General features: G+C 46.8%; 1 pseudogene; it reads right to left on the minus strand.

Moving 5' to 3' along the window:
* Ube2m-ps1 (ubiquitin-conjugating enzyme E2M, pseudogene 1) overlaps positions 1-8126 on the minus strand; it is a 58449-nt pseudogene extending 50323 nt beyond the window's left edge.
* Positions 8127-11826: the final 3700 nt, after the last annotated feature.

Below are 11826 nucleotides of genomic sequence, written 5' to 3' on the forward strand. Positions count from 1 at the left end.
TGCTATCGTAGAGAAGTTACGGAGTGGGATGTATATTCTTTGGTGTTTGGATAGGACAGAGTGTAGATATCTGTTAAGGCCATTTGACGAATGATGTCATTTAACTCTGCTATTTCCCTGCTTTGGTTTTTCCAGATGACCTGTCTACCGGACCAAGTAGGGTGTTAAAGTCACCTGCTCGGGGTTAGGTTTCCTCTATGTGTGACTTGTGTCTTTTCTCTCTCTGCTTTCATTTCTCTCTCTTTGTTCTGCATACTTAATGTTTTACCTGCGATATGCTGTGGTAACTTTCTTCTCTGAGCTTGCCTGTTTGGTGTCTTGGGTTTCTTGTATTGATGCGGGTACATCTATTTTTTAGTTTGGGAAAGTCTTCTTCTATGATGCAGTTGAAGATCTGCACTGTGCCGCTGACTTGGGATTCTTCTTCCTCGACTATTCCTATAATTCAAAGGTTTGGTCTTTCATGATTTACATATCCTATATTTCCCCTCCATGGAGTGTGTGTGTGTGTGTGTGTGTGTGTGTGTGTGTGTGTGTGTGTGTGTGTGTGTGTGTGCTTACTTCACTTAGATTCTCTACTTAATTTCCAACTTGCTATTCTATCTCCTGTTTGATTCATTTCATTTGTGAGGATTTCCTTTGAGTTTTCCAGTGGGGTTATTGGGGTTTTCAGTTCCATGTTCATTTCATCTCGATTCCCAGTCAGTGCTTTTATTTATTTATTTATCTTTTCAAATCCTGGGTTGTCCTCAAGTATTTCCATCAGCCTTATGATTCTGTTTTCTTTGGGCATCGGTCAGGCATTTATTCTAAGTTCTTTAAGTTCAAGAATCCATTTTTGTGTCTCCTTTAAATTCCTTGAGTTTTTAATGAAGTTTATTATTATTATTTTGAGTAAATTCTGTGCCCTAGGGTTCATCTAGGTGATTCTTACTGGCAGACGCTTCTATAGAACTGGTGACTCTTGGGGGATAGAAGATACTTCCTTGATATTTCATATTGTTTTTATTTTTCTGATGAGTTCTGAGTCTGTAGACTTCTTTTGCTACTTTTGTGACTTTTGTGCCTGACTAGGCTGAGCCCTGGATATGGGACTTGGGTTGGAGCTAGGGAGAAAGAGTAGGCGATCAGGTAGACTCACATAGCTAGACCTTGAGACAGGATGGCAACTTTTTATTAACTACGCTTTCCAAATGTGTTATATTCTCAGAAAGCATGGTGTATTTTGTATCTACTCATGTTATAATCTATACATTAATAAAGATGCAAACTATGTTATGCTAATACATAGAAAGGTATAAAAAAATCAGTTAACGATGCTGAGAAATGGATGTGTTTTTCTTCCATTCAGGTGCAAAGGCAGGTGTATGTACAACACAGATATGGCAATTCAGCATAGCACTGAACTGTGAGAGAAGGACGAGAGAGAGGAAGGGAAGGGGGAGACAGGGAAGAGGGAGGGGAAGGAGGGAGGGATGAAGAGAGGGAAGGAGGGGGGAAAGAAGAAGGGAAGGAGAGAGGGATGGGGGGAGGGATGGAGGGAAGGGGGAAGGAAGAAGGGAAGGAAGAAGGGGAGGGAGGGAGGGAAGGAAGGAAGAAGGGAGGAAGGAGGAAGGAGGGGAGGGAGGGAGGAAGGAAGAAGGGAGGAAGGAACGAAGGGTGGGTTAGAAGGAAGCAAATTATAGACTGTTTGCCTCGTGCATGCAGTGTGGTCAACACAGACACAGAGCTTTGGGAGCACTCAAGTCAGAGTTCTGAGGCTTGAAAGTGTCTTAAGTGCCTTAACTTCTCTGAGTCTCTGGAGATGTTAATGTCTATTTCACAGAGCCGTCACAGTAGGTCTGGTGCCTAAAGTGTTTATTTAGTGCAACGCATGGGAAATGATGAGCCTTGGAAACTGATAACCATTAACAGTGTTATTGCCAGTGTCATTATGAGTCACATAGACACGAGCAGAGCATATACAGCCTTTGGACATCTATGTGTATGTGCAGGCTGCAGTCACTCATTACTTAGGGAGCATATGACCACACATACTTTTTCTTGTTTTGGTTTTTGATTTGGTTTTTTTTGTTTGTTTGTTTTTTTGTTTTGTTTTTGTTTTGTTTTTTGTTTGTTTGGCCTTTATTCTTGAAGCTATGATAAGAGCTATTTTTTTTTCTTTTCTTTTGTTTTGGAGCTAGGGACCGAACCCAGGGCCTCGTGCTTGCTAGGCAAGCGCTCTACCACTGAGCTAAATCCCCAACCCAAGAGCTATTTTTATATGTCTTCATTTATTTTTATTTCTTTTATTTTTGAGATTATAATATAATTACATCATTTCCCCCTTCCCTTTCCTCCCTCCAAACCTTCTCATTTGCCCTTCCTTGCTCTTTCAAACTCATGGCCTCGTTTTCCTTAGTTGTTGTTACATGTATATATGTCCGTGTATATGCGTATATGTTCCTAAACAAGCAGGCCTGCTTGGTCTGCCACTTACATGTATGTTTTCAGGAGAGACCATAGTGTATGTTCTCACTGATCAGAGTTTAATATCATTCGATCTGTCTACTCTTTTTAAAAAGCATGTCTAATCCTGGTCCTCGGTGTTGTTAGAACATAATGACAAGCACAGTAGGTATTGACTTCTGGTTTACACGCAAAGGATCTTGGTAGCCAAATGTCAGCGTGTATCCCGTTGACATGGGTATTCGGGTTTGGGTAGCTGTCAGCAGGATCCAGGTGAGTTAAGTCCCTCCTCCTCACGGGGAACACTGGCCTAGAGAGGCTTGGGGATTGAAATGGAATCACTGTGAAGAACTCAGTGGTTCCCTCTCAGCTTGGAGATGCCACTATGTGCCACCACGGATAGTCTAGAGTCTGTAACTGAGGAATTTCTTAAGCTCTGGCTTTGACTGAGAAGGAATTTGCTGCTTGAGAAACTCCTCCGAGTGCCTTCGGAGCGGACGGCAGTGACTGTGTCTATCGATCTGTGTCCCTCTCGGAGGCAGTAATCCCACAAGTACAAACAAGCTGCGCTTGGTGAAACACAGATGGCAGCTTCAAGTGATGGTGACGAAGCCGTCAGCAACTGGAGGTCAGTCACCGTGCACTCCTGTTGAATTGGCCACGCCTCTTCCTGCTGCCGAGAGCTGGGAGAGCCTGAATGACCCAGGCAGGGCAGCAGGGGCTTCCTGAGAAAGCAGATTCTAGTACCAGGTGACCGAGGTCCCTGTGGAGGGGTTGGTCATTTGCAGCTGATTTCCCAGAGGCCCGGCCTCATGCAGCACCACAGCAGTGGAGGGGGCAGAATTCTACCTCTAACTGCTGAGAACGTTTCCAGGCAGGATATATCAGTCCTAAGCAGAAGAATAATTCCTTCCCATCTGTTTTTGTCTGGGCAGTTGAGGCTGGGAGTGAGAGCTCGCTGTGAGGGAAGACTGCCATGCATCTCCCCCGCATGGACTCATGGACGCAAAGGCACTTAAGGGAGGTGATGAATGATGGGCACTCTCTCGCTAACAGATGGCCTCTGGTGAGCCCATTCTGTGTGCTTTTACCTAATGGTATTTTCAGTGTGGGTCAGGGACAGATGCGGAGGAAGCCAGCACGCCCATGCATGCTCAGAGAGAAGACATGATCCTTGAGTCCTCCTTGACTGAGCTGGATTTAAGATATCTGTCACCTTTACAACTGCCAAACAGAGGCCAAGGCTTCAAAGTCCTGGGGTCCTTTTTTCATATGAGAACCTTCCGCAAATAGTACCTTCATCCCCAGATTCCCAAATCACACAGCATAAAAACCACCCAATTCTGTTCCATCTACTTTCTCGTTGATAAAACTTGGGAGAGGGGAAGAGAAGCGTCTTCTCAGTTCCCATGCAGTGGGTGCCAAGAGAGCAGGCCTCAGATGAGGCTCCTCCATTGGAACCTTCCTCTCTCTTCATATGCCCACTGTCCCATGCTTTTCTCTCCACAGTGTCCCAAGAGTAAAGAGATCATTTGGAGCATCGAGATCAGCCATAAATACTCTCTTAATAAACCTCCCCTAGCGTAGGACCTTTCTCTTAGGAGGAATTTTTCTTGCCACAACATAAATTTCCTGGAAAAGATACAGTCGGGTCACACAGTGTAGCCTATTATGAGAACCAGAGTAATAAAAGAGCCAGATAATTTATGTGTCTCTGGGTTCCTTATGCTTATCTCAAAGTAGAGGAGCCAAGATGTAGAGACAAACAGAGAAGTGAACGTGAGACTGGAAAGACTGTGGGCAATTTGCCTGCTGCCTCTTTTTTTGCAAGGCATTTTTAAGATTAATGTTGACATCGCCAATGACAAGCACAGTTTCTCTAGGAGGAGGCCATCCGCCCCCTATCCTTTACCGAAGGTACAGGAAATGAGGATCAACTACAACAGAAATTACCCTTCCATCTCACTGCCACAGAACCACAGTGTGAGGGATGCAGGGCCCAGTGGCATCATAGTGTTGGTGATAGACTCTGATATTGGCCTTCTGGGTTCAACCAATACACCTGTGTCCACTGCAGCTCCCATGGCTGGGCATGTAGCAAGGCCCCAGGAACCCAAGCTTGGGAGGCTTAGCCAACCTTAGCACAGCAAAGGCCATCACTCTAGCAGATGTATTCATTTATATCCCTTTCCCACACCAGATTCTGACAAATGCATGCAGGCATAGAGATTTAAGGACAATGAAGACGGCCATGCAGTCCCCACCTCAGTCCTTCCTGGTGTGACTTTGCAAGCCTGGCTGGCAATTCCCTGACACAAAACATCACTCTAGGACCACCTCTTGCCCCTTAATTGCTGTTTATTGAAAATCTCCGAGAACCAGATAGATGTTTCTTTCAGGACCAGGACTTTTGGGATGTTCTATGGCAAAAAGGAGGACTTGAAACAGCTGGGCTTGGGTTCCCTGTTCGGTGTGTATAGGAATAAGAAGCTGGAACCATGCTGGGCACCTCAATTTCCCCCATTTAGTACAATGTTAGTTTTAGGTTTGTCATACATAACTTTATCTTCTGCTACAATGAGAACAACCATGTCATTTGCGGGGAAAATGGGTGAAACCCTGGGTTACCATATTGTATTATTGTGTTAGTCAGGGTTCTCTAGAGTAACAGACCTCATCGAATCCCCTCAGGGATGGAGTGCAACCTGAGAATTATAAGCTGAAATAAACCCCTTCCTCCCCAAGTTGTTTTTGGTCATGGTGTTTTATCACAGCAGTAGGACCGCTATTGAAGACGCATATCAATCAAAACAAACCAGATTCAGAAATAGAAGAATCATGTGTTTTCTCTCATGTAGAGCTTAGACTTTGCTTGCATATTCGTATGTGACATAAAAGTAGAATGAAGACTATTTGGGAAGAAGAAAATGACTAGCAGGTGGGGGAGCAATAGGAGATGGGACGATGGATACAGTCAAAGCGCATGATGTACTAGATGAAAATCACCGTTGCGAACCCTGTCACTCTGTAAGTTGAATATATGGTGATCAAAAAAATGAAGGGCCAAAAGAAAACATGAAATAATAGAAAACATGAAATAGTTCTTCTCCTAAAGAAATTGCCTCCAAAGCACTTTCTTAACAGAACATCCCGAACTACCTGGGACTTAGTTTACCTCCATTCACTTCTATACAGAGACTCCTGTGCCCTACCCTCATGCCTTACCTAGCCCCATCTCCAGCAGGGTGAGGGTCTGGAAGGCACGGAAGCTGTGACTGAGTCTGGCTTCCTGGAGCTTTGCTCACCAGTATGTGATGTCCACAGATTCCCTCTGATCTCCTCAGTCACTCTCTTGCTTGGCATCCTGCTATGGCTCCTGTGGGCAGCCTGGAAACAAAGCATTGAGGGTCTTTGCGAGCCAAGCACACAATGCTCCATATGCTATCGATTCCAGTCGGCCACTGTCACAGGCCCTCCTGTAGCACAACCTCTGCTCTGCATGCTTAGTGCGGAGTCCCACATCTGTACCTGCGCCCTCTTTCCCCTTATCCTGGAATCTCCTCCATCTCTCTCCATTTTCTATATCTAATGAGCTCCTAATTGTCCCTCTGGCCCAGTCTGACTTCCCTGCCCTCCCTCAATCCCCCTTATTCTACTGTTGTGCATGGCCAATTTCATGGTCTATGTGTCTTCCAGCCTTTTTCCAAGGGTGTGTTCATGCTGCTTAGCCACATATCATAACCAGTCAAGAATAGGCAGCCTGTCTTTGACCCTAAGCTCCTAGGAAAGTCTCCGAACTGTTCAAGACCAGCTAATAGAATGAGGTCTGTGCTACAATTAGCATTACCAGATATCCTGAATGTTACCAGAGGAAGACAAGCATGCAGGGTTTTGGCTAAATGTTTACTTGTGTGAAGACAGCATCAAGAAAGTGGGAAAGTGCTGGTGAGGAGAAAGACCAGCTCCTAAGACCACCTGGAGCTGCCAGACTTGGTCCACCTCTGGTCCTTTCCTGAAGCAAAATATTAGGGAGCATCTTGGCATGGCATTAGACTGAGCATCTTAGAGCAATCCTATTCGGGCATCAGGAAGCTCAGCCATATGGAGCCAGCCACATAAGAACAGCCAAGGACCAGATCTTCAGCAGCTGCTGCCCAGGGTCTCATGTGCCCCAAGAAAACCAATCCAAAGGATGTGACTGAAGTCGGCAGCTATGGCCAACTGGAGTCCATTGCCTCACAGAGTCTCAGCTATCCACACTTCCAGCTTTAACCTGGAGTTTGTACGGAACTTTGCAGATGGTATTCAGAAATCTGCTGTGGTCACGCTTGAGAGTAAGTTAGAGAGAGGAAGGTGTTGCCAAGGTGAGAAAATGGAAAACAGAGAAAACAGAAAGGGACAAAAAAAAGGGAGGGAGGGGGTGAGAAGAGAGGAAGGGGGGAAGAGGAGGGGAGGTGAAGGGAAAGGGGAGGGGACAGGCAGAGAAGAGGGAAGGGAAGGAAGGAGAGGGGAGGGGAGGGAATGGGGAGGGGAGGGGAGGGGAGGGAAGGAGAGAGGAGGGAAGGGAAGGGAAGGGAAGGGAAGGAAGGGGAGGGGAGGGGAGGGAAGGGAATGGGGAGGGGAGGGGAGGGGAGGGGAGGGGAGGGGAGGGGAGGGGACAGGCAGAGAAGAGGGAAGGGAAGGAAGGGGAGGGGAGGGGAGGGGAGGGAATGGGGAGAGGAGGGGAGGGGAGGGGAGGGAAGGAGAGAGGAGAGAAGGGAAGGGAAGGGGAGAGGAGGGGAGGGAATAGGGAGGGGAGGGGAGGGGAGGGAAGGGGAGGGGAGGGGAGGGGAAGGGGAGGGGAGGGAAGGGGAGGGGAGGGGAGGGGAGGGGAGGGGAGGGAAGGGGAGGGGAGGGGAAGGGGAGGGGAGGGGAGGGGAAGGGAAGGGAAGGGAAGGGAAGGGAAGGGAAGGGAAGGGAAGGGAAGGGGGACATACCAAACAAACCCACTAGCTGGGAGGACTCTGGTGGATGTGGTCAGGTGGGTAATGCTGAAATTCAGCTCACCATGATGGAAATGAAAGAAAGGTCAGCCTTTGCTCATGATGTCTCCTCATTGCTCATTGGCCAGAAGTAAAGGCCTTGTTAATATTCAGCCTTCCGCCTTCTGACTGCACTCCTGATCACACTCACGTTTTGCAAATGACTTCAGTTTAATGTTGTAGCTCTGGCACACACCAATACGCACGCACAAACATTCTCTCTCTCTCTCTCTCTCTCTCTCTCTCTCTCTCTCTCTCTCTCACAAACACACACACACACACACACACACACACACACACACTTGGACACACATACTGCACATATCATCTTACTAAATCCCCCTGTCTCTTGGCTACTCCTGGCAAATGTCTGAAGGACATTTACAGCCCTCCTAGATTGTGTGTGAGCACTCTAGGTGCCACTGCCAATTCAGGGAGCAGGGGTAGTCGAGCTGTTAGTGGTTGCTCCTCTGACCCCCACTTAAAGATATATGACATCCCGAGGCCCTGCTCCTCACCAACATAAACAGGCTCTTCCTCTTTGGAAGCGTAAAAGCTGTGGCCCCGCCCACACATCTCCCAGCCACTCCCATCGTCTCCCCTGCACAGGCAAAGGCTGCACAGGTCGCCTCTGGCTATTTTCTCACCTTCTGCCATCCTCCACCCTCACCGTTTGTGCTTTCTCCACTGGAAATTCTCCAGCCCCGAGTCATCCAAGACCACCGGGTGACTGAAGCCCAACCCCTTTGCAGCCTTTCTCTGTGGGGATGCTATGCACCATTGCAGCCTCAAGAAGTGTGTCCTCTACTGAGACCTCCATACAACCTCCTGTTTGCTTCCAACCACCTTGCTTCATTCATTCAGCTTCTTCCTTTACTGAATAAATGGACGTTAGAGATCCTCAGGTTCTCTCTTCCATCCATTCTCTCTTTCTGTGACGCTACCTGCTAAAAACACCTCTCCAGTCCTAGCTTAGCCCTCCCACCGGGCATCAGATCCTGGAGGATCTAAGCCTGTGAGTCACACCACTGCTCCCTGCCTCATGGCAGGACTGTGAAGTGCAACACCCTCAAAGAGCTGCTTATCCGCTTTGCCTCAAACCTCTTCCCATATGGCTGCCAGCTCTGTGATGAGCCTCGCTGGAAGCTGCAATGGTCACCACATCCCGGACTCCATCTGCCCCAGCTGTCAGAGGATGCCTCAGCTCCAATCTTCCCTTACTCCTTCCTCACAGAGATGGGACTGTAAGTAGTTCTCATCCTCGGCCAGCACCCTGTTAAACTGTCATCAGGAGACCCTGCCAGGGAAAGAGGCGCTCTTCTCGGTGCCAGCATGCTTTTGTCAGATTATTAGTCATGCGGCGAGTAGACTAGTGAGAGGTACACACAGAGAACAGTGTTGAAGGTCATCAGTTGCACCGTGTCCAGCCACACATCTGAGGCCATGATCTTTGTGTGAGTTTGAGGATTGGCCTGGCCCAGGGGTACTTTCAAAGAAGCCTGATTCATTCTATCCGCCATGTAATAGCCCATGAGTCTTGAGGGCGGCCTCTACCAAGTTTTCTCTTTCTTGTGGACTTTCCCTCATCCTCGGGTATCCTAGTTAGGGTTCTAAAACACCACGATCATAACAGCCTGGGGAGGAAAGGGTTTATTTGGTTTACACTTCCACATCACCGTTCATCGTGGGAGGAAGTCAGGACAGGAACTCAAGCAGGGATTGTCGATTTCTGTGAAAAATTAAAACCAATTATCATCAGGTTATGTTCTACTTATCTATGCTGTATCTTGCTTATGAGAAATTTTTTCCATTGCTTTTCCTTCCAGGTCAAAAATGCCTCTTCCTTGTTGAATAAATGTTACGCAGCTGTTAGAGCTTCCCTGCCTAACAGCTTCCCTAATGCATTCATTCGCCTTCATTTGAACGACCTCAGCAGAAACCTATTTCCTTTCTTTAATTTCTTCTAAGCTTTAGGTTAACATTAAATGTAATGGCATCTTCACACCTATGTCCTTATGGCTGCCTGTGTGTCACATGTGTGCCACATGTGGTCCTCGCCTGTTCTTACTCTCTGCTTTTATCTAAGATCTCTTCTCTCCCTCTCATGGTCTCCTTCCTACTTTAATGACCTCCATCACACACGCACGCATTCCACATAAGATTCCAGATAACGTAATCTTCTATCCATTTCCCTGCAAATGCCATGATTGCATTTTTCTTGCTGCTGGACAAGGTGACACGTGTATATGTCACGTTTTCCTCTATTGATGAACAACCAGGCTGGTTCTATTTCTTGTCTACCATGATTGGCACCATGTTAGACATGGCTGTGTGTGCTCCTCTATGACTTATTGCCTCGTGGCCCTTGTACACTTACCAAGGCCTGTATGACTGGGTTGTATGCAAGCACAACCTTTACTGTTTCAAAGAACAATGACTTCCGGGGTGGTTGCATCTGTTCCTGGCCCCACCAGCAGAGTTTAAGGTTTCTCCTTTTCCCACATCTCCTCTGCTCTTGTTAGTACTTCTAGATGACAGTCACTTTGTCTGAAATGAGATGGACTCTCAGAACAGTTCATCTGCATGTGTTTATAGAAACAGACGTTGAACACTTTTTCGATTACCTACTGGCTACTTATATTTCCTCTTTTTGAGAACTACCTGTTCTAGCTCACTGGTTCATTGAATCATTTTTCAGTTCTTTATGTATTCTGGATATTAATCCCCTGTCTCGTGTACAGTAGCTAACACTGCTGAGTCAGGTTCTGTCTTAGCTATCATACCCATTAGTGTTTGCTTTGAGAGCGCCTTCGTTCGGTACAAACATACTTATTATGGCTACATCTTCTTAATTAACTCCTCCATTCATTCACTCCATGTAGTGTCCTTATCTCTTCTGACTAATGCTAGTTTAAGGTCTACTTTGTTAACTATGAAAATAACTCCAGCTGCTTGTTTCAGCCACCAACTAACAAACTCACAGGAACTGGCGAACGCTCTTTAATAACAAGTTGTGACTCTAATTACTCATGGTCTCCAAAACGCACACACTTTACTGTCAAAGACACCCACAAACCGAAAGTCAGAGGATGGCAAAGTAGAAAACAGAGAGACTACATGTGTAAAAGACTTTTCTCACGTTAAACAGTGAAAATACTAGTAAAAATGTAGTTGTAAGAAAACAGAGGGGAGACATCCCTGGCCCAAGAGGCAACTGTATAAGGCCTCTGGGTTCCCGTAGGGGAGGGCCCAGGAGCAGCAGGATCCCTGCGCCTGAGACACCGCCGGAACCTGAAGGAAACAGACCGGATAAACAGTTCTCTGCACCCAAATCCCGTGGGAGGGAGAGCTAAACCTTCAGAGAGGCAGACACGCCTGGGAAACCAGAAGAGACTGCACTCTGTGCACATCCAGACGCCAGAGGAAAACACCAAACGCCATCTGGAACCCTGGTGCACGGAGGCTCCTGGAAAGAGTGGCGCAGATCTTCCCGGTTGCTGACGCCGCGGAGAGGACTTAGGCAGTACCCCACGAGCAAACTTGAGCCTTGGAACCGCAGGTAGGACCAACTTTTCCCCTGCAAGAAACCTGCCTGGTGAACTCAAGACACAGGCCCACAGGAACAGCTGAAGACCTGTAGAGAGGAAAAACTACACGCCCGAAAGCAGAACACTCTGTCCCCATAACTGGCTGAAAGAAAACAGGAAAACAGGTCTACAGCACTCCTGACACACAGGCTTATAGGACAGTCTAGCCACGGTCAGAAATAGCAGAACAAAGTAACACTAGAGATAATCTGATGGCGAGAGGCAAGCGCAGGAACCCAAGCAACAGAAACCAAGACTACATGGCATCATCGGAGCCCAATTCTCCCACCAAAGCAAACACGGAATATCCAAACACACCAGAAAAGCAAGATCTAGTTTCAAAATCATATTTGATCATGATGCTGGAGGACTTCAAGAAAGACATAAAGAACTCCCTTAGAGAACAAGTAGAAGCCTACAGAGAGGAATCGCAAAAATCCCTGAAAGAATTCCAGGAAAACACAATCAAACAGTTGAAGGAATTAAAAATGGAAATAGAAGCAATCAAGAAAGAACACATGGAAACAACCCTGGACATAGAAAATCAAAAGAAAAGACAAGGAGCTGTAGATACAAGCTTCACCAACAGAATACAAGAGATGGAAGAGAGAATCTCGGGAGCAGAAGATTCCATAGAAATCATTGACTCAACTGTCAAAGATAATGTAAAGCGGAAAAAGCTACTGGTCCAAAACATACAGGAAATCCAGGACTCAATGAGAAGATCAAACCTAAGGATAATAGGTATAGAAGAGAGTGAAGACTCCCAG

Source organism: Rattus norvegicus, chromosome 4 (assembly GCF_036323735.1).
Source record: "Rattus norvegicus strain BN/NHsdMcwi chromosome 4, GRCr8, whole genome shotgun sequence".
NCBI lineage: Eukaryota > Metazoa > Chordata > Mammalia > Rodentia > Muridae > Rattus > Rattus norvegicus.